The sequence below is a fragment of the Rousettus aegyptiacus genome, unplaced genomic scaffold (genome assembly GCF_014176215.1).
Source record: "Rousettus aegyptiacus isolate mRouAeg1 unplaced genomic scaffold, mRouAeg1.p scaffold_m13_p_1, whole genome shotgun sequence".
In the NCBI taxonomy this organism is placed as follows: Eukaryota; Metazoa; Chordata; class Mammalia; order Chiroptera; family Pteropodidae; genus Rousettus; species Rousettus aegyptiacus.
Genome location: NW_023416284.1, coordinates 6091152 through 6111630, shown reverse-complemented (window position 1 = coordinate 6111630; position 20479 = coordinate 6091152). Strand labels below are relative to the sequence as shown.

General features: G+C 56.6%; 1 protein-coding gene across 2 annotated transcripts in view; it reads left to right on the top strand.

Annotated features, from left to right (window-relative positions):
• Positions 1-20479, top strand: part of CASZ1 (castor zinc finger 1) — a 146337-nt gene that overhangs the window by 17447 nt on the left and 108411 nt on the right. Inside the window, exon 2 of one of the 2 annotated variants that reach the window (XM_036228565.1) lies at positions 14326-14472. The gene's annotated coding sequence lies outside the window, so the exon portion shown is untranslated. Of the gene's footprint in view, positions 1-14325; positions 14497-20479 lie in introns of both variants that reach the window. The other variant, XM_036228568.1, reaches the window with a different exon arrangement.

Below are 20479 nucleotides of genomic sequence, written 5' to 3'. Positions count from 1 at the left end.
AGGAGCCCTTGTTCCCATGCTCCCCGTGTCCCCTTCCCGAGGCCGTCCTGGGAATAGCGTCTCTGTGGAGCCTCTGGGCTCCGAGGGTTTCCAGTGTGCCCTCTTGATCTTGTAGTCACTGTGATCATTCCCGAGAAGGCAGCACAGGGATTATTTTGCCTGTTTTACGGATGAAGAAGCCGAGGCCCAGAGAGGCAAGGTCACTTGTCCGAGATCGCACAGCTAGTCGGTGACGGATTTGAAACCGGGTAGGATCTTTGGGCCACTCGCAAACCAGGGTCATCGTCCCTGATGGCTCAGGGCAAGGATGACCAGTCTCAGACAGGGGATTTTGCTTTCTTCTGTTTTCAGGAGACAAAGGGATCCTCCTGGAGCCTCAGATGCTTTGTGGCTGTGATCGGGGGTGGCCGGTGGTGGTTTTAGGGAATATCTCTGTCGAGGGAAGAGCACCGGGTGGTAGGTTCTAGCCCCACCTTTGTGACCCACGAGCAGCCCCTTCCAAAGACCTCCACTTTGTTGTCCGTGGATTGAGTCAGAGGCTGGACCTCGTGGTTCCTTGTCCCTTCCCACTTCAGGATGGCTGAGCTTCCTGCCCTAATCCAGAGTCCCCAGCTGTGCCATGCAGCAAACCCTCTCCCACAACCTGTCAAACCAGAGATGCCAGTTTTGCCAGGGCGCCCGTGAGCTGCCTGCCTTTCTCCTATGCCGGGGAGAACCTTCGCAGGCTGGCGGAGCAGGGCCCCCGGCTCATGCCCCCTGCACCTGCCTATTGATAACTGAGCGTCTGAATGTGCCTCGTGTCGGAGCCCTTCGGTTTGAACTTGCGGAGTACCGAGAGCCAGAGACGTGAGCAAATTACGAGCAGAGCAGGGGCGAGAAGTGTTACCTATGACAGGAGGCAGCTGTGGTGAAAGGGGTAGGCGCCATCTGGGCAGGAGGCCTGGTCTCCAGCTGCGGGGGCTCCGGAAGGGCAGAGCCCGGCAGGGATGGTTCTGAAGCCACTACTATGGAGATTAAGGGGATGAGAATGTAAATCTCAAGTAAAAAGGTAATTGAATGTAATAGCAAACACTGCTCGCTCTATGTTAATTTTAGCTCTTCCCCTGGATACAAGGCGCTGTATTAGTGTTTTATTACCATTTTGTTTGCACTAATAAAATAGTAAAATTTATTTCAAGGAAGTTGAAGGATGGTTTTACAATGCAAATTTGAAGAAATTGGACTTTTCATTTATGCCTCTGCTATTTTAAACCCTGACGGGTGTAAATTAGCCACAGGGACCAAGCAGACCCCACTGATGGGGACTTGGGAGGAGGCCTTGGAGGAGGTTCCAGACTAGCTTGGGGGAGAAAGCAAAGAAAGCTCCACGGAGGGGGTGGGGGGACCTGGGGGCCTGATCAAGTGGGAGAGGAATGACAGTATCAGGCACAAGTGATTCTGGCTGTAGGCAGGCGTGTCCCTCACTGGTAATACTTGTGGCCACAGACCCCAGGGCTGTGTCTTTGCTCTGTGCCCTTTGGCCTCCTCCCTGGCCTGAAATCGAGCCTGGATTAACTAGGTGAACCCCCTAGGGGAAATGAGCAACCTCTTCCCTCTGTGCCTGGAAAGGAGGGGTCGACCAGATATCCAGGCCTCGTACACACCTTTTCAAGGGGCTGTAGATTTAAAATAGTGATAGGAACGTGGAGGAAAGACCCTGAGCTTCAAGGGAGCCGGGTAGAAAGACCCAGGCCAGACACCAGCTTGGCAAAGTTAAAAAAAAAAAAAAAAAAATCCAGTCATCTGAATTTTAGGGAACCAGCTAGTGGCATGGGAAGGCGGAGAAAGGACAGAAAGGGGCGATCGGAGAGTTTCATTTTGAGTTTTGGGTGAAGAATTCAGGTTGGTTCTTGTTTTATCCAAACCGGTTTGTTTATCTCCGAAAAATTATCAGCAGCAATGGCCCAAAGCAATGCATTGGGGGACCAGCTTCCAAAGGTAGGGACCCGAACAAGTGTTCTAATGTCTGGCGAGGTCTGTGGCGTGTATTGCCCAGGGTTCTCTGGCCGCCTGCCTGGTGCGGGGGAAACAGGGAGCCGGCGACACCGGTTTCCAGCCCTAGGTCTTGTGGGTTTTTTTCTCAGTGCATGTTATTCTCTCTCCCTCTTTCAGAAGTGTTGTGTGCGTGCGTGCGTGCGTGTGTGCGTGTGTGTGTGTGTTTAATGTAAAGATTCAAACTGTTGATACTGGCAAGGCCAGAATTGAGAAACCGGAGGAGAGATTGTGTGCAAGAAACTGGAGCAGAAATCGTGGCAGAAGACACTTGAGGATTCCCTTGACTGCAGAAGGTGTGAGCTCTGGGTGTGAGCAGTGCTCTGCTTGTGGGCGGCTGGCAGCTTGGCACCAAGGCAGAGGGGGTGGCTCCCAGCCCTTCCTGGTGGTTCCTCCAGGGCCGACAGGGTCACGTTTGGAGCAGACTTTGGGTGGTTATTGTGGTTATTGTTGCAGGGGAGTTCTCCATCTGTGCCCTTGGCTTCCTTTTGGATCAGGGGTTGTGGATGGAATTTCTTGGGACGGTGGGGTTTAGGGGATGTGCAGAAGGCAAGGCCTCATAACAGGCCGGGAGCCTCCTTCCCACTGCTGAGTGCACAGGAGGCCCTGGTGGCTCTGGGCCCCCAGCTGAGGGGGCAGAGAGGGAGGACCTGAGCTGGCGGAGGGGGCCGTGGCCATGACAGCTTTGTGAGTGTTGCTGAAGAAGCCAGAGTTGAGAACATTTTAAAAGTGGTGCGTCTTTTAGCTTTCGAGGTGGTTCCCGAGTCTCCGAGAACAGGGAGATACAGCCCATATCCCCAGGGATTTAGAGAGAGAGCATCAGGCGGGGTGGAGGGTGTCACAGTCCGGGTACATGTCAATCCAAAACTGTAATTACGTCAAGGAGCAGACGGAAATGAGAAAGGGGGATTAGTGGTGTGGCCTGCTTGGGCCTGGTGGTGGAGGTGGCCTTGGGAGTGACTCTTAGGCTCAACCTCTGTGCTGGAATCACAGCCAAGGTAGTCCTCCCCTGAATGAGTAGGACCCCGGGCAACTCTTTTCTGCTCATCTACTCTAAAGCTCCCCAAACTACCTCTGGAGGGTTGAGACCCCTCTGAGCCGCTCCAGGGCTGCTCCCCACGCTCCCGGCTGCTCCTGACACTTGTTATCACGCGTCAGGTCCAGCCTAGAAACAGAAGGATGCTCCGTTTTGATTGGTTTGACTTTCTTTTCAGCGTAGGGTACAGGGGTATGTGTTGGGGAGAGGGTGACCTTAAAGGACACCAGCAGATAGTTCTCACAGGTGGCCACGGTAAGCCCTGGAAGCTGGCCCCCCACCTGCTGCTTTGGCCTGTTTGGTTTGGGGGGGGGGGTCTGTGGCCTGGTCCATAGCATCTCCCCAGTTTTTCCTTTAATTGGGAGAAAAAGTGGCCTGAACTACTAGGACTTTAGCCACAGGCCTCTGACCCATCCTCTTCTCCCTCTCAGCCCCCTGGCGTGTGACAGCGGCATCCTCAAGTATCCCAAACCCCCTCCCAGGCTCACCTCTTCTCCCCGCCCCCCCCTTCCCTGCACCTGTCAGCTGTTTCATTGACTGTCTGGCTTGGCTGCCACCCATCCTATCCTCCCAGGCCAGCTCCTCCCCTCCCCTCCCCCACAGGCCCACACTCCCTCCCTTCCCGTCTCTGCCCACGTCTGTCTCTACCTGCCCGTCGCCGGCACACCTGAGGATCCGAGGCTGCCTAACGGAGCGCGGGGATGGTTCAGGGTGTTTACCAGACAGCCAGGATAAGGCATTAAATCCTGTTGCTGTCTTCCCAGGGCCAGCTTCCTCAGATGGTTTTCCAAATTCCTAATCTCAGTGCCCACATCCCTGCCCAGCCCATGTTTGATGGGAGCTTTCCTTTCCGATTGAAGCTGAAACCGAGCAGGATCTGTCGTGGGGTTGGGTCTGGGTTCCCACCGGTGCGTGATGACATGGAGGACCAGCTCCTTCCTCTCTGGCTCTTCCTTCCTCTCCTCCTTCCTTTCTTTGGGAACCTTAGTGAGTCGGGGCCAGGATTCTGCCACCAGGTGTTCTAGAGCCTTCTTGAGTGCTCCTCCCCACCACCAGTGTGGTCATGAGGCCACCTGCTCTAATTTAGGGGAGGAGGCCCAAGTTTGGTCTTGATGTCAGAGGCAAGGGGGACCCCACCTTGAAGGTGGTCTGAGGGGGGATCGAGCAGGTGAGCGACAGCCTTTCTGAGCCCACCGTGACGATTCCTCCCGCTCAGAATAAAGATGGCCACTGCGGGGCTTTGCTCAGGATGCCGAGCACCCTGGCCTGCCCCCGCAAGAGTCCATGAAGCAAACCTGTTCCGCCACTGTGTCTCTGTGTTAGTTTTGGAGGTGACAGCGCCAGGGAGGAGGCGTGCTCCTACCCGGTGCTCTGGGTGGACACCTGCCTTTGTCGAGATGGCCTAGCCTCTTAGAGTGACAAGAGGGCTCAGATGCTCCCCAGGGAACAGAGACACGGAGGCACCCGGTGCTATTCACTGCTGACGAGGGGCGGAGGCGGCTTCTGGGGGTCTTCCCTTCAGTAGGACATCCGAGGCTCGTCTGCCCTTCCTGGGGCAGTGGGACTGAACGGAGAGCTGTGAACTCTGCCGCTGTCCTCTCTCTTCTCTCCAAGAAACTAGGCTCAAAGAGGCAAATTAACTTGCCCTCCCTCCTGCCCGCCCTCCCGAGGGGAACTTTCCGTGAGGGAGGAGCAGGACTCTGTGCCAGTGACGGCAGATAGGTCAACGAGAGTGGTCTGCGCCTACCCTTCCGGGGGGCCTGGCGCAGGTGGATGTGCCCTTTCTCGGAGCTGCCATGTGACCGGGACAGACCCTTCTAATTCCAGCTTCTCTTTCCCTGGCTGCAGGCTTCCTCTGCCTCCTCCCTCCTGGGCCCCTTCTCCTCCTTCCTTGAGGCAGCCCGGGGGGTCCCTTGGGTTTCACAGCCCCCTAGCTGCCCCCTCTCTCCAGGTCTCCTCTCCTCATTCCCGCTCGGGCTGCAGGTGACCCACGCCTCCACGCCCTCGCTGTCGCCTTGGCAGTCGGCTCTGCGCTGGGCTTTCCTCTCTCGCCTCCTGAGCTCAGGGCACTCGCAGGGGCAGAGGCATCTCGGGGACCCAGCAGAGAGCGGTCTGGCAGCGGCGAAGCGGGGCTGGGGACAAGGCGAGGGGTGCCGTGGCTAACTTCACGCTGGGTCCTCAGCCAGGACCTTCAATGTTGCGGCTTCTTCTGTAGTCATACAAGCCTGGGCTCTTGTAGGAGCCCTCAGTGCCAGAGTTTTCATTTTTCAATTTTATTTGGGGAGGGGGTGGGTATTCTTTTTCAAATCCGTGTTGGGCAAAGATTAAGGAGTGAGAAAGAAAAAAGAGGGCAAAGAAAATCTGGAAGATGACAGTTGGGCGGCCGAAGAGGAGGAGGGAAAGGGGCGAAATTAATTCATTAGGAAAACTTGTTTACTGGCTTTGCTTAGGCGCCTCCATTTTAAAAGTCTACGTTTACAATAAGTCGCTAATTAAAATACGAAATTAAGCAACAGCTATGTTTTTTTTTCCCTTACGCTTTAATTGCATGATTTTTTGTGATGTAATTTCTGGAAACACCCAGCGTACCTCACAGGGCTGATTGTTTGATAAACTAGAAGCACCTGAAACCAACCCCAAAAATAAATATATAAATCCAAGGGGAACTTCAGGTAGACTGGGAATGACAGAGAACTGCCAACAGCCGGGAACCAAAAATTAATAATAATAATAATAATAATAATAATAATAATAAATCTTCTAAGTAAGGACATTTGTCCTGCCTACCCCGAAACCGGAACAATCTGTGCACCTCTGGGGGAAAAAAAAACAAAGGCTGAAATGGAAACCAGACCAACTGGGGTAATTGCTCCCTGTCCCCTGCACCCCGTTGGCGCTACGGAAAACGAGCAGAAACAACCTGGCACTTTCCCTGATTCCATTTCTAGCCGGGTTCCGTGCTTGCTGGGACACCCCCTTCCATCACGGACCTTCCAAGAGAGTTCTGTCCGTCTCCCTTGTTCTGAACCCAGATGCAGTCCCAAGGGGGGTAGGGTGGGTGTGAACAGGGGCAGTGGCTGTCTCTCCTGGGAAAACCCAGCCTCTCTGTGCCCACAGAGGGCAGACCCAGGTTCGGGCTGCTGGCTCGAAGTTCCTGGCTCTTCTAGAAGGTAGTGGGAAAGGGTGGTGGTCCAAGGGTAAGGATGGCATGTGTTGTCTTTTGTAGACCGGCTGCCTTTTTTAAGATGTGGACCTGGGTGAGGATTGCAAAACTGCTGAGGAAACCTGTCAGAAACTGACTCCGGGTGGGGCCGGGAGGAAACTGGATCCCACTGGCAGCTTGGCTGCTGGAAAGTCGTAGGCCCAGCATCCTCTGTGGGTCCCGGGCCTCCTCAGTGCCAGGCATCTAGGCAGAAGAAGCCTCGGGGGCAGAGGGGACCCGTGCCCATGCTGCCTTTTCCTTTCCCAGCCAAAAGCTGGAGGCCCAATTGGCCAGAGGCCCCATTAACCTACCCAGACATTCCTCTCCTGGGAAAAAAAAGATTTGCTTCTTTTTAGGGTCTTTTAAGAAAAACACGTTTTCTCCCTGATTATAACTTATGCTTGTGGCTCTTGGGAATACATACAAAAGTGTGAAGAAAAGAATTTTAAAATATGTAGTATAGTTGTTAAAAGTGCGGGTTAGGGGAACAGGGGGAGCTGGGTTCATGCCTGAGTTTTGACACCTGGTGGTGTGACTGTGGGTAAGCTACTTAAAATTGCTGAACCTCAGTTTCCTCATCTGTGAAGTGTGGATAACGATCTGGAGGGTGGTGAGGATTCTGCTCGATGACCCATATAAAATACTGAGCACGGAACCTGGCACATGGCACTCTTAAATATTAACTATTTCTGCCTTGAGATAATAAGCTTTACAAGATTTTATTAAGAATTTTTTTATATTGATGAAATTATCTAACCCTGTGCTATCCAGTATAGTAGCCTTTAGTCACATGCGGCTATTTAAACTTAAATTAACTAACATTAACTAAAATAAAAAATGTAGACCCCCCCCACATACATGCGCGTGCACACACACACACACACACACACACACACACACACACACACTTCAAGTACTCAATAGCCACGTGTGGCCAGTGGCCGCCATGCTGGACAACATTCTAAACGATGGAATCATATGAGTTTTTTTCAGTTAGTAATTTCCTGCTTTCTGTAAATGTCTGTTAATGGCTGCATGGTAGTCCATGATGTGGCGGAATCACATTTCGTATTGGTTTGAATCTCTTCCTGAGATGTTGGAGCATCTTCTGGGCTCTGATTGGTGCCAGGAAGCAGGGGATTCTGGGAGGAGCAGGGCCTCGCCTGCTGACTGGCGTTCAGTGGTGGTGCCAGGGCAAGGAGCGGGGCTCCGCTTCCTACCCTCGCCCCCTTCGGCCCTGGCAGAGCAGGAGGGGAGAAGGTGCCTCGTCTCAGGCTGGCTCATCCACCACCCTCTGTCGCACAGGGCAGAAACCGGGAGGCAGAGGGACGCACTTGATATAGAAAAAGATGAGCAATAGCAGCCCACCCTCCACCGGGCCAGGCGTACTCTGGAGCGCCCCCAGGGAGCCCCAGGGAGCGCCATGGTAGGGGGCTGCCCTGGCTCCCAAGGCCTGTGCGGGCCTCCAGGTCCGAGTGAGGGTCTTCAGGCTTCCAGAAGGACCCTGACCGAAGGCAGCTGTGGGATTGCAGGGTGTGGAGGCTGGGGCCCAGATCGGGGGGCAGTTCCAGGAAGACCTTGCCATGGCTGGTGACCATCCTGTGACTGGGGTCGGCGGAGTGAGTGTTGAGGTCCTGGGGGTGATGCCAGGGTGCTAGGCCAAGCCTCTTCTCCAGCTGGGCAGACCTCCTTCCCTGGCCGAGGGCAGAGCTCTGGGTGGGGGCCAGTGACAGGACCAGCTGGGGGAGTAATCCCCGGGGCAGTGGGCAAGACAGATAGGGAGAGCCCAAACCGGACCTGCTGATGTGGCCCTTTCTGCTCGCCGCAGATCATAAAACATGGCTCAGATTTTCATTACGGGCTCTATCGATTATCTTCTGGGATGGATGAATTATAGGGAACATTAAAATTTTTTTAAAAAAAGCAAGTGAGAGAGGAAATATCTGAATGAGTTGGGGTGGTCGACGGCAGAAAGGGCTAAGCCACCAAGCCTGCATGGCGTCCACCCCCAAGCAGGACGAAGACCAGACCGCTTGGGGCAGGCAGCCTCTGCCTCCGGCTCTCGGCCTCCCAGACCTCCCTGGGCCTTGCTGGGCCTGGCCTTGCGATAGGGGAGGCCTGTGCAATAGGGGGAGCTGTAGCTTCCCTATGCTCCCCTCGCCCCATCTCCTTCAGAGAACTGCCTAGGTTCTAGAAAGGCAGATGGTTGAGTTGTTGACAAGGTTCTGACTCAGGTATAGAACCTTTCCCAGGCTTTGGACCTCTATGGCCAAGAGGTGAGCCCCAAGATCTGCTGTTTTCCCTCCAGGGACCTCCTGCGTCTGGAGGTGCCTGCCTGGGCAGAGGGAAGGGCCAGAGGGCATCGTTGGGGTCTGGGGTCAGGGGTCAGGACTGGGACAGGAACTCCTGAAGAATGTGGCCACCTGGCCCTGTGGGCCCTCTCAGCTTTTCCACGCTCTCTGTTTCTTCCATCCGCCGTCGCTGGCTGGGAGGATTTCCGTTTCCCTTTGTAAGCTCGGGGAAAACGTGGCTGGGTCCCACTGCATCTCAGTCCAGTCTGGAAAGAGAACCAACCTCCCGAAGGCCCCTGCTTCCCACGCTTTTCCCTCCCTCTCCCCGACGAGCAGTATTATGGGTCGTGCCAGACAGGCCTGGGTTCAGATCACTTCTCTAAGTGAGTGTCGTGACCTTGGGTGGGTCGCATCCCTCTCTGAGTCGAGTCTTAGTTCCTCGACTATCCAGTTGAGGCAATGATACGCCTTGTCAGATTCTTGTGATGATTATATACATTAACGTATGAAAAGCCTTTGTACTTAATAAATGCCAACTGTTCTTTCCTCCTCCACTGTGACAGAGTCTGGAAACCTCTCTCCCACCCCTCTCCATTCAGATCTGTTATCATCTCCATTTTGTTGGGGGGGGGGAAACTGAGGCACGGAGAGGTTAAAGTAGTTTGCCCAGGGTCACACAGCTTGAGAACGGCAGAGGCAAGATTGACATCTGTCAGTCCGGCTCTAGAGCTTGTACACCGTACCACTATGTTATGATGTCCCGGTGGTCAAGTGGGGTGGCACTGTGTGTGTGTGTGTGTGTGTGTGTGCACACGTGTGTGTGTGCATGTGTGTGTGCGCTCATGCATGTTCCAACAGCCCTGGCCTGGTGGGGGTCTCCGGCAGACCCCACTTCCTGACCCTTCCTGACATAGTATGTGGCTCCTTCATGTTCAGTGACCCCGCCATTTTCCGGAGCCCTGCTCTGGGCGGAGTGTACCTCCCCTCCCCCACGCCATCTCCCTCACCCTGGCTTCACCTAGGCTGCTGTGAAAGGTGGTGGTTTCCATGGATATACGTCTCCCTCTGGCGACACGCCCTTTTTTGTATAACTCCGTTCCCTAGAGTTGATTGTTTTTGGCACACAGCTCTGTAAACTCATCCAACAATTAAAAAGGGGGAGGGGTGGGACTAAAAGGAGACGGAGAGTAACTGGGGCGAGTGACACGCAGGAGGGCCCCTGGAGTGTGGGTCCCCTCTGTCCCTGGCTGGCAGCAGGACAGCGCCGTACGTGCAGAAAGGCCACGTGACAGCCGGCCAGGCGTTCTCGTGGACGTCTGATTCACGACGTGTTTCCTCCCGTCCGAGCTGTGTTCTTGCCCCGTTTACTTCTCCCTCGGAGGTCTAAAGGGGCCCGTTCGCGGAGCCAACGTAGCAGCCACCTCCGGAGGCCGCCTGAAGCCGTGAGATGCCAGCACGGACCGACGGGAACATTCGCTGCCCTTGCTTCGCTTGGTGGTGGATGGGTTCGCTCTGTTTGTATACCTACCATCAAACACCGACTGCACTGGGCGTACCCGTCGTAGGCCGTGTGAGATCACAGATGAAAAATGCAGTGAAAAACACTTTCGTGCCACGACACATCATGTAGGATTTTTGTATTAAGATGTGGATTTTTTTATTGTGTTTTTTTTTCCTTTTCCACACAGCCCTGGAGTTGGGCAATGTGCGCGTCTGTGTTTCTGTTTTCACTCCGGGTGGTTTATGAAATCTGCTCATTAGGGCTCTGTCCTCTTCCCACCCCGGCCCGATCTTCTTCCCCTTTGTCCTCTCGTGTAGACGTTTCCCCACCCCTTTTTCCCGGTGGCTTCCCTCTTTTGGGGAGGTGATGGGTGCCCCTTCCCCACACACACACATTCACTCAGGTGAAAATCAGGGGTTTCTGTGGCCCTGTTTCTCAATCCCTTGTCCCTGAGGCAGACATTCATTGGGGTGGGAGGTCTCGATGTGGTGGAGGCAGCAGAAATCTCTGCCCCACACCCCCAGATAAATAAAGCCCCTTGGCTTGCCCCTTGTCTGGAGATAAAGACCTCCTGACTTAGAGCGGCCCTCTCCTGCGCGGCCTTCTTGTCCCCGTGGCATCAGATGACATGGCCTCCAGGAGGCCGGGCCGACTGCCTGCATCCCATTTGGCAGCGAGATTCAGGGGTCCCTCCGCTCACCAGGGGCGTCATCGTAGGCCTCACCTTCCCACACTCGGAGCCCAGCCAGAAGGAGGCACCTGAGCACGGCCTGCGCCTTCCCTTTGGTCGCAATCTCGAGTGCTTTCTGCTGGCTCTGGGATTGGAAGGAGGCCTGTTTGGAGGGCAGAACCGAGATCCAGTAGGTGTGGGTGGCTGCTGAGATCCTGGGCGGGGACAAAGAGGATCTTTTAAGTGAGTCGGGTTTGGAGCCCGTCAATCCCAAGTCCGGGCCTGGCTGTAGCACTTGCGAGCTGTAACTTTTGGCAAGTTACTCCGTATCTCTGTGCCTGCCCGTCCCAATCTGTCCACAGGGACCATGTCCTTCCTACTCTGTGTTGTAAAGGTTTGGTGCCATCAGGTATGGACAGCACTTAGCAAGGCGCTTGGTGGATTGGAGGCATCTAGTATGCCTTCTGCTCCCCGCATGCTGCCTGGCACATAGTAGGTGCTCGGCTAGTTCTTATTGGAATCAGTTGGAAGCGGATCAAGCGACCAAGCAGCGCCCTTGAACTTGAAAGTTATTAATTCCTGGTGCTAACAGAGGAGGGAGGAGAGACCAAGATACAGGTTGAGGCTTAGGGGAACCGAACAGAACAGAGCGTGAAAGTCGCCGAAGCCATATTCCGTCGCTGGAGAGCGATGAAGCTGCCCAGGCCCATCTGATTCTGACACGAAATCAGGGACTAGTTCAGTTCCACAAACGTTCACGCTGCCCACTGTGGGCCAGCTGTTGTGTTAAATGCCGGGGACGCACAGATAATTAGGACCTGGTCTCTGCCCTTGGGGAGTTAAAAACTCAGTGGTAGAGACAGACTTGTGAACAAATGACTTTAGTGCGGATTTAAATGCCACAGTGAGGGGTGCATGAGGAGCAGAGCAGAGGGGCATGCGGGCCTGCTTGGGGTAGATTCTGGAAGGTCACCTTGAGGAGACGTGGAAGGAGAGGGTGGTGGTGGCTGGGAACATTCCGGAGCACTGTTAACACCTTTCACACCTCCGTTGATGGCCCACCCCGGCTGCTAGGTCAGAGGGAAGAGGGCGCCATTTCCTTTTGACCAGTGAGGAAGCTGGACCCTAGGGGGATGAGATGGCTTTTCCGAGGGCCCGTGGCACGTGAAGTGGCAGAACTGGGGCTCAGAGTCTTCCGGTTCTGGGCCCAGTGTTATTTCTGTAGCTGCACATGGCTCTCACACCTTCCCCTGGAGATGCTGGCCAGAGAGCTCCATCCTCTGGGCCCTGTACCTCCTGACCGGGATTTGTGAGGCTGCCACAGCCCTGGGGCCTGTGCCCTGGTTTGGTAAATGGGTCAGGCCACTTAGTTGGGGACAGTCCCTGAGCAAGGCCACACCCTGGCAGGGCTGGAGGAAGGCAGGAATGGGGAAGACTGAGGAGGAGGGGGAGGTGGCCTGAGCACACCCTTTATTTAGCTGCATTTGCTGCCAAAGCTGGGAAGCTCCCTCTGCCCTGGACATGCCTCTCCCTGGGCTGGAGGAGGCCAGGGAAGGGCCTCGCCGGGGCCCAGCGCACCATCTCCCCCTTTAACTGGGCCCCGCTCTTGCACCAGGACATAAGACCCTGGCACTGTTGGTATTCACCGTTCATGTGCGATCAGACTTCGGTCTCTCGAGTTGCTTGCCGAGAATGAGGGAGGTGGGACTGTTTCCCTTGACCTTTTCTCTGGGGAAATGTGTGTGCCTGGAAGGGGGGGGCGTGTTCGCCGTATAAGATGTTGGCTCTCGGGTGGGGCAGGGGTCATTCTGTTGGGCACTGGAGTAGAGCCCCCCCCCCAGCAGAAGAGTGTTCTGGAATGGGGAGCCGTGGGTGGTCTGAGGCACCCCTTTCTCGAGCTTGGAGGTATCTTGCTGATGGGTAGGCTGCCCAGGGCTTTGGGGGATTCCGGACCAACAAGCAGCGGCAAAGTGTTAGAGCCCAGAAGAGTGAGTCTCTCAGTGGCCCTGAAGTTCCCATTAAAGTGTTTTTTCCTCTTTTTTAAAGAAAAAAATATTCCCAAACTGGAAAACAAAGGAAATCCACTTCCCCCAAATCACACGAAACTCACATTAGGGGCTTGGCGGGAATCCATGGAAACCAGGAAACCCGCTGTTAACCCTGTGCGCCGCTGAAGGGTGGGGTGGGAGCCAGGCTGATCCGAGCTCCGGACCACTGTCACTGGCCACCCCCCCACCCCCCGATGGTTTTCCCTAGGGAGCTGCTCTGGGTGGCGTTGCCCCGGAGCGGCGGTGGGGTAGAGCTGATGCTGGGAATTCTCGCCTTTGAAGCGCCAGCCCCTCCTCCCACTCATGGCCCAGACTCAGGAGGCAAGAGGGGAGGGCTTCGTGTCCTCCAGGGAGGCCCCGGAGGACCTGAGGGCTGGGCCAAGTTGGAGAACCTGCCGGGTGGCTGCCCACACCATGCCATGCTGTGGAGTCAGGGCCGAGTCCACTTACACACTTCAGGCACACAGAGGCGCTGAGGATGCTGCAATACCCCAGCCCAGGGGCAAGGGAAGGACCAGAATTCCAGCCACCACCCTCCCTGGTGCCAGCCCCTGATGCGGGTGGGTGTGAGCGTGGACAGAGAGCCCCTCTGGGTGCCCGCCGCCCCGCTCTCACCTTCACGAGGCTGGACCTCCACGCCTGGGAGGTCGTGTGCCGCGGTCCAAGGTGTGTTTGTGTTTGCACGCCCATGGGCTAATTTTTCTAAAAAGGCCAAAAATATTTACAGGTTTGAAGTTGAAACGCAAACAGGAAAAGCCCTTTAAAAAGTGAGTGTATTCAAAACAGGAATCACCATGGAAACACCACAATATTTGCTTAAATTGACACAAAGGTTGCCGGTAGCAGGGCACCAACTTTCTCTGGCCACGGTCTTTTGGCCCGACAATACCTATAACAAACGAATCTCAAAGGCCCCCTGCCAGGGTTTGTGTGCGTGCCCTCTTTTCTTTCTTTCTTTCTTTTTTTTTTTTTTTTTTTTTTTTTTGTGGGGTGAAATGGCAGAGTACCAGAGGAGTGGGGGGAAGGAAAAGAGGAGACACCAAAGTCACCATCCGGGGTAGCTGCAGAGACACCTGTGGTATCCTCCCATAAGGCCACCGGGGGGTCATGGGAGCAGCTGGGAGCTGGCCAAGGGAAAGTCTGGAGGGAGCGGGAGGTTGGGGAGCCCAGGGGTTGGTTCGGTTGTGTGGGTCTGATCTGGTTTGATCCACTGTCAGGCTGACCTTTCACCCCAGTGTGGAGCCTTGGGTGTGAGTCCTCTGTTGTTATTGGGGGTGGCACCTGATCGGTCTATTATTGTTTCTACCTGTTTGATTCTTTCGTTAGGTGTGACAGCTGCCTAGCAGTTGGCTAATAGTTGTGCAAAGGGTGCCTTGGTCGTCGAGTCAGGCATGACATGCGCCACAGCAATGCCGTCTGCTGATTGGCAAGCAGCTTCGGGAATCTCTTACCTCGCTGGCTGGTTATTGTGCAAGACGTCAGAACCGTACCTTCTGTGAGTCTCAACTGTAGCCTAATAATCCGTTTTCCTTTCTCGTTTTGGTAGGCATCACTGGCTGAAGGCAAAGACCCCCTCCATCCCACCTGCCCTCGCAGCTGCCACGGCCAGTAGCCCCTCCTGTCGAAGGGGTCCCACAGCTCCAGTGGTGTGTTCTGGAATGGACTTCGGACCCCGGCCTCTTGGGATGCAAAGGTAGCTAGCTGCTCTAGATTCCCAGTACGTCGCTGGAAAATGTGGGTGGGGAGCTGTATTTGGGGGTTCCTCCTTAGGAAAGAGACTGCCCAGGCCTTTCTCAGTGGCTTCTGACCTGGTAGTAGCTCAGGCACCCCCACTCCCCCAGGCGAAAGTGGGAAAATGTAAGATTAGCAGAAGAACCCTGGCCCGGGAGCAGGGCACCTACCTACTGGCCCCGGCTTTGCTGCCGACTCGCTGCTTTCTCCCCTCTGGATCTTGGTTCCCCACCTGTAAAATAAAGAGATCGGACTAAATGATCTTTACGAATCCTGCGAGCATTACAGGTAGTAAGTAGCCTGCAGGTATTCCAGGTGAGGCCTGCGCCCTAGCAGACACCGCTCCTGGCGCTAAGCGTCAGGTCACTTTGCAGCGTCATCTCTGTGAACAGTGAGTCCCGCCCGTCTGCATATCCAGAGGCTGCTGCTCCGCTCGGAGCTCACCTGTGACTTGTTGGGCCTCTCTCAGGTGGGCCCCCAGCCCAGGCAGGACCCACCTGAGAGGAGAAGCCACAAGTGTCTTTTGATCCAGACTCAGAAGTCCCCCTTTGCCTAAGGCAGGTCATGTATGTCAGCGATGGGTAATCCAAGGGGCTGGTACTGTCAGATATTTACCTGCAGGTATCAAACGTGGCTTTAGGGGTCGGGAGTCGGCACACGGCAGGGGACTTATCACATATTGGTTATTACTCAGCCAGTGTTTTCTTACGATCTTAAGGGAACCAGCCTGGAGGGGTCGAGTGTTGGTAAAGTTAAGGCTGGGGACCCAGAGAATGGCTGGGAGGGCGAGGCCAGGGGTGGCCTCTCCAGTGTATGCCCGATGGGAGTCAGCAGCCTGGGGTCACCCTCCTCTGCTCTCCGTCCCGTGGGCGCCACGAGTAGGTGTGTCCTGCCCCTCCCTGAACAGCCGGGCTCTGCAGCTCTGGACTTTAAACTTGCAGATAGAAAGCACTTGTACAGATGAGCGCCTCGGTGCCCACTGAGGTCTGAGAGGTCCCCAGGACTGCTGGCCATGCCCCCACAGGAACTAGCAGGAGCTGTAGATCCAGCCCAGGGATTTGCAAATCAGATGTAAATATGCGCTTTGGCTGGTGTGGTGGAGCGACATTGCGGCTGAGACTCCCCTTCCTGGTGTCCAGAATGCGATCACCCCCTTGGAATCGGTCTGTCCACACTTAAGCCGGGCCGCGTTGTCCCTGGCGGTGGTGGGCGGTGCTGACTGCTGGCTGCATAGACGGCCATCTTGCTGGGTTTCGGCACCAGCACCTGCACCAGGCCTTCCTGGGCGCTCTGGCCCGGCCCTGCCTGCTTCCTCGGTGAGCACGGGTCCTGGACAGCGGGCCCTCACGTCTTCGAGCATCTGGATGGGCTCCCCAGCCCCGCTATGCCCGGCACGTGAGCCGGGTGCCACAGAGCCCGTGGAGCCCTCGTCGAGGGGGGACATTCGCCTCTTCTGTTCTCAGCCGCGGGCTTTTTGTTTTCCTCATTCCCTTGGCAAAACATGCCCATTAGTTTTTCCCTTTCTGAAGTTTCCACTCGGTGCTGACTCCCAGGGGCCCTGCCAGCTGGGATTTACACCCGGCCTAGGGTATGGGCTCCACGGGGCCTGAGGGACTCCCGCGTCCTGCCATTGGCTGGCTTGGGCCTCAGAATGAAGCTCGGGACCTCCGAGAGCTCCGAGGGGGACTGTGGTGGCCGAGCCCCTTCTCGCTCACCTAGCCCTTTCCAGGTGCTGAGTCTGGCCACAGGCCGGTGTTCTCTGAGTCAGGGGTGACCCGTGGTCTCCGACGCGTCCCGCCTCACGACGCCACAGTGTGGGCGAGGGGACGAGTTTGAGTCTAGGCCTCGTTCACGGGCCCGATCCTGTCTAGCTCAGACTTGCCCCTTTTCTGTCTGTGCCACAGGAGAGCTGCTCATGATTATTTTCCAGTTGTGGAGGGTCTGGGGTCTGCTGATCACTAAAGGCAGAGTGGACAAGACTGCCCTGGCTCTCAGGGAGTCCTGGTTGGGCGAGGGGACATCGGTCCAACCCGCAAAAGAACAAGGAAATGGACATGGGATGAGGTGGCGAGAGGTGCCTGGGGGTCGTCATCAGAGGAGGCCTGTTTGAGGAGGTGGCAATTAGCTGAGGTCACAGGATAGGCAGCAGACAGCCATCTGAAGGGCAGGCGGAAGAATATTCCACAAAGAAAGAACAACCAGTATAGAGGTCCCGCGATGGGACGAGCTCAGTACGTTTGGTGAGCAGAAAGAAGGTCCCAGTGGTTGGGACGGGGACAGGGCAGGGGCCAGGGTGCATAGGGCTCAGGCATGCCAGGGGGAATTGGAGCTTTTACTCTGGGTGACCAGAGGCTGCTGGAGGATTTTAAGTAGGGAGGTAAAGTGATCTGATTTTTGTTTTTAAAAAAATGGCTGGGGCTGCCATGGGGAGAATGGACTGGAAGGCGGCAAGAGGGAGGAAACAGGAGGCCAGAGGAGACCCCGCTGCAGCCGCTGGAGGGAGGGGCTGGGAAGAGGAGGCGGAAGTGGACCGAAGGGGCGGAGTCCACGTGTGTTCAGAGGGACAGTTGATGGATTTGCTGATGGATTGCCAGGGTGAAGCAAAGACCCCACCCCAGGGCGACTCCAGCATTCCAGGGCCCCCGAGGTGTGGCTCTTTGTCTTCTCTCTCTCCTGCCCCCACCCCCCAGCGCCAAGAACCGGTGGCTCTCAGAGGCTAACATCTGTGGATTGGGGGAGAAGCGCCATCCCGGGTGCCGAGAAGGCTCGTTTGAATGGGCCGGGCGCCTCGTGGTCAGGACCACGAAGAGGGGAGGCCAGACGCCCCGCTTGGCTCTGGCACCGTTTTCAGCAGTTTGCTCCACGGGGCCTGTGAGGGGTCTGGGACTGGGCCCAGGAGCTCATACGGTTCCTCTCGCTGTGGCTGGAGATGCAATCTGTGTTCTCAAGGGCTGAGCCTCTGTGCCCCTTCCCCGTGCACCCAGGCACAGAACCGGCCAGTGGCTCTGTCTAAGACCTCACTCCCACGGGGCCGGCTTAGCCTCCAGACCCAGCTCACGGGCAGCGATCCTGGCAGTGTTTCCACATGAAGAGTCTTTGCGCAATCCGTGGTGCGAATTGCCATAGGTACCCCGTTAGACTTGACCCAGGCCTCTGTCCCTTTTTCCAGGGCCTCTGACGTGAAGTTCTACTCTCCCGGGTCCTGGTATCATCTGCTTGGGCCAGTATGGGGCAGGCAATCCCAGCAGTGATGCTGGAACAGTTAGCGACCCCCTGACCCCTCTGGGTGGGCACTCGACAGCCCAAACAGCAAGCCGGAGGCCTGGAGCAAGCATGAAGCTGTCGCAGCCGTCTGTGGGGGCCCCAGTGCGTACTTGCCCATGCTGGCAACATATTCTCCACCATATGGGCCAGCTCAGTCCTCCAGGAACGCTCTGGAGGCCTGACCCCAGGGGGAGTGACAGGAGGGAGCAAGCTGTTGACGTCTTGCGGGGGGTAACAGCGATGTCCCAAGCGTGCAGCCGGTGCCTGTGCCTGGCTCTAGCGGGGTGTCAGCCAGTCTTCCTGGGTGTGTCTGCTGGCATCAAACCCTAGGCTGAGCCCTGGGGGAGGCGTGCGGGGTAGGCAGGCGTGCGTCTGTGAGTGCATGGGAGGCTCTTCTGCTCGCCGCCTCCACGGCCTGCACTAGCTCCGTGGCCTTCGCTCATAACTGGACTGGACAGTTCTGACTCTGTCCTCCAGGGCTTTGATGTGATGTGGGGCACACGGCCAGGGTGAGGGTGTGCAGGGGGCGGGAAGGAGAGGAAGGTACTGGCCGAGGCGGGTGGGCGCCCAAGTCCTCTGCTACCCCTGGGTGACGCTGTGCTGGGGAAGACGAGTGGCCTCCGAGGTCGCAGCTGCTTGGGGCTGGGTGGAGGTGTGATGGGGAGACGGTTTGGGAAGAGTTTCTGAACCTTCTGGTTTCTAATCTGAGAATTCTGCCTGATGCTGCTGACCCGCCCACCCTGGGCTCCTTCCTCAGGCCTCCCTGGTACCTCCCGCCTTCTTAGCAGAGCCAGGGAGCCCCTGGGTTCCACCAGGCGCAGACCCAGGGGGAGAAGAGCTGGGGGGTAGCTACCCGGGGGCCTCTTCTCCTTGGGCGACTGGGTTGCCCCACAGTGGGCAGTGGCCCGTGGCTTTGGGAGGGTTGAGGTCCTGTGGATGAGGGGAGAGGCTCGTCCGCCCTGCTTCCATCCCCACGACCTTGGGGCCTCCGTGGGGAGAACTTGCTGGCGTCGGAGAATCGACATCGGGTGTCACACACGAGGCGCCCGTGGCTGTGAACGCGTCGTCTTCTGGTCTGGGTGTACGTCCTTCAGCCCAAAGGACGCCACGTGGAGGCATGAGGCCCCCGGGCAGGGGGGAGGGGACCCTTGCAGCCCCACTGGGACCCTTGAATGGCTGCCCACCCGGGCCACCCACATCGTTCTTTGCACATTCTCCTGTAAATCGGCCCCGGGCGTCTTCCTCACGCAGCACCCAGATTTCCTCTCCAGTTCAGTGTCATGGCCCCTCTGGAGCAGGGGACCTTTCTGCCCCTGGACCTTCTAATGGTAGCCTGGGCTTGGGACCCCTGTGGCCGCGGCGGGTGAGAGGAGGTGTAATTAATCACTCGTTTCTTCTCCAGAAATGCTAATCGGGAAAAGCAATTAAAAGCAACTTTTTTCCCCTAGTAATCTGTGTTAAGAGCTGGTAATGAAGTTTAGGGCCGTTGTGACACAATATTTCAGCTTCATCGACTCAAGTCAAAACAATCCAAGCCCAGGAGTTTGCTGGCAGCTGAGCTGGGCCGGGGAAGCAGCTGGGGGGCCCAGTGTTCCTTCTGCTCGCTGTCGGCTTCGGGGAGCAGAAGGCAGCAGTCCCAGCAGTCCTAGCTGGTAGGGGAGGGTCTGGCACGGAGATGGGTCCCCCAGGACATCCCTCAGGAGACCTAGGGCCTGGAAATGCCACCTCAGAGGACATGCTGGAACTGGGGTGTGAGTAGCACCTGGTGGGGGTGGGGCAGAACTGGGGAAGCTTGGAATCAAATAGGGTCAAGGGAGAGGAGGTGGGTGCCTTGGGTGCCCCACCCCCTGGGGCAGGTTGGGGGCCAGACACATGGGGCTCAGAGCCAGAAGAGGTGGCAGTCCGAATCCTGAGCTCTGACCTCCGGTCATTCATTTTTCATTTTCATTCATTCGTCAAGCCTTCTTGGGAGACTGTGAACTGCGGCCGTAGCAGTGGACAGACAAGGCGAGAATCCCTGTCCTTGCGCAGGCTGCATTTGCGTGGAGGGAGGCCAGCGGAAAACGGGATAAAGACGTAACGTGCCTGTTAGCGGGTGACGTGTCCAGGAGGAAACTGAAGCAGGTTTGGGAGTGTGTGCGGCAGGGGGAGGTGGGCGGATGACTTGTCATTTCAGCCGTGGCGTCTGGGGAAGGCGTCACAGGGACGGTGACGTTTGGGTAAGGACAGAAGGAGGCGAGGGGGCAAGCCGCCCTGAGTCCCAGCTGGGAGAAGAGCGTCCCCGTCAGGGGGAGCTTCCAGAGGCAGGAACCCCCGCGGCGTGTCGGAGCACAACAAGGATGGGAGAGGAGCGAGCGGAGGAAAGGCCACCTGAGGTCGGGGGGCCCGGGCGGCAGGCCCCCCAGATCCTGCAGGCCTTGTGGCCATTGTTAAAACCCAGGCTGTTACCGTGAGTGAAATAAGAAGCTTTTTGAAGAGTTCTGAGTGACATGATCTGATTAGGCCCAAGCTCTTTATTAAAAAGCAAGACCCAACTGTCGCTACCTCCTCCTCTCAGGGGACCCACCCATTTGTGCCTGAGCCTAGGTCCATCTGCACCCACCGCCCACCTCCGACATGCTCTCTCAAACAGGCCGGAGGAGCACTGAGGGCTCCGCTGGAAATCGCCCTGCCCTGGCCTCTGCCTGCTCCCCCAGGCCCACCTC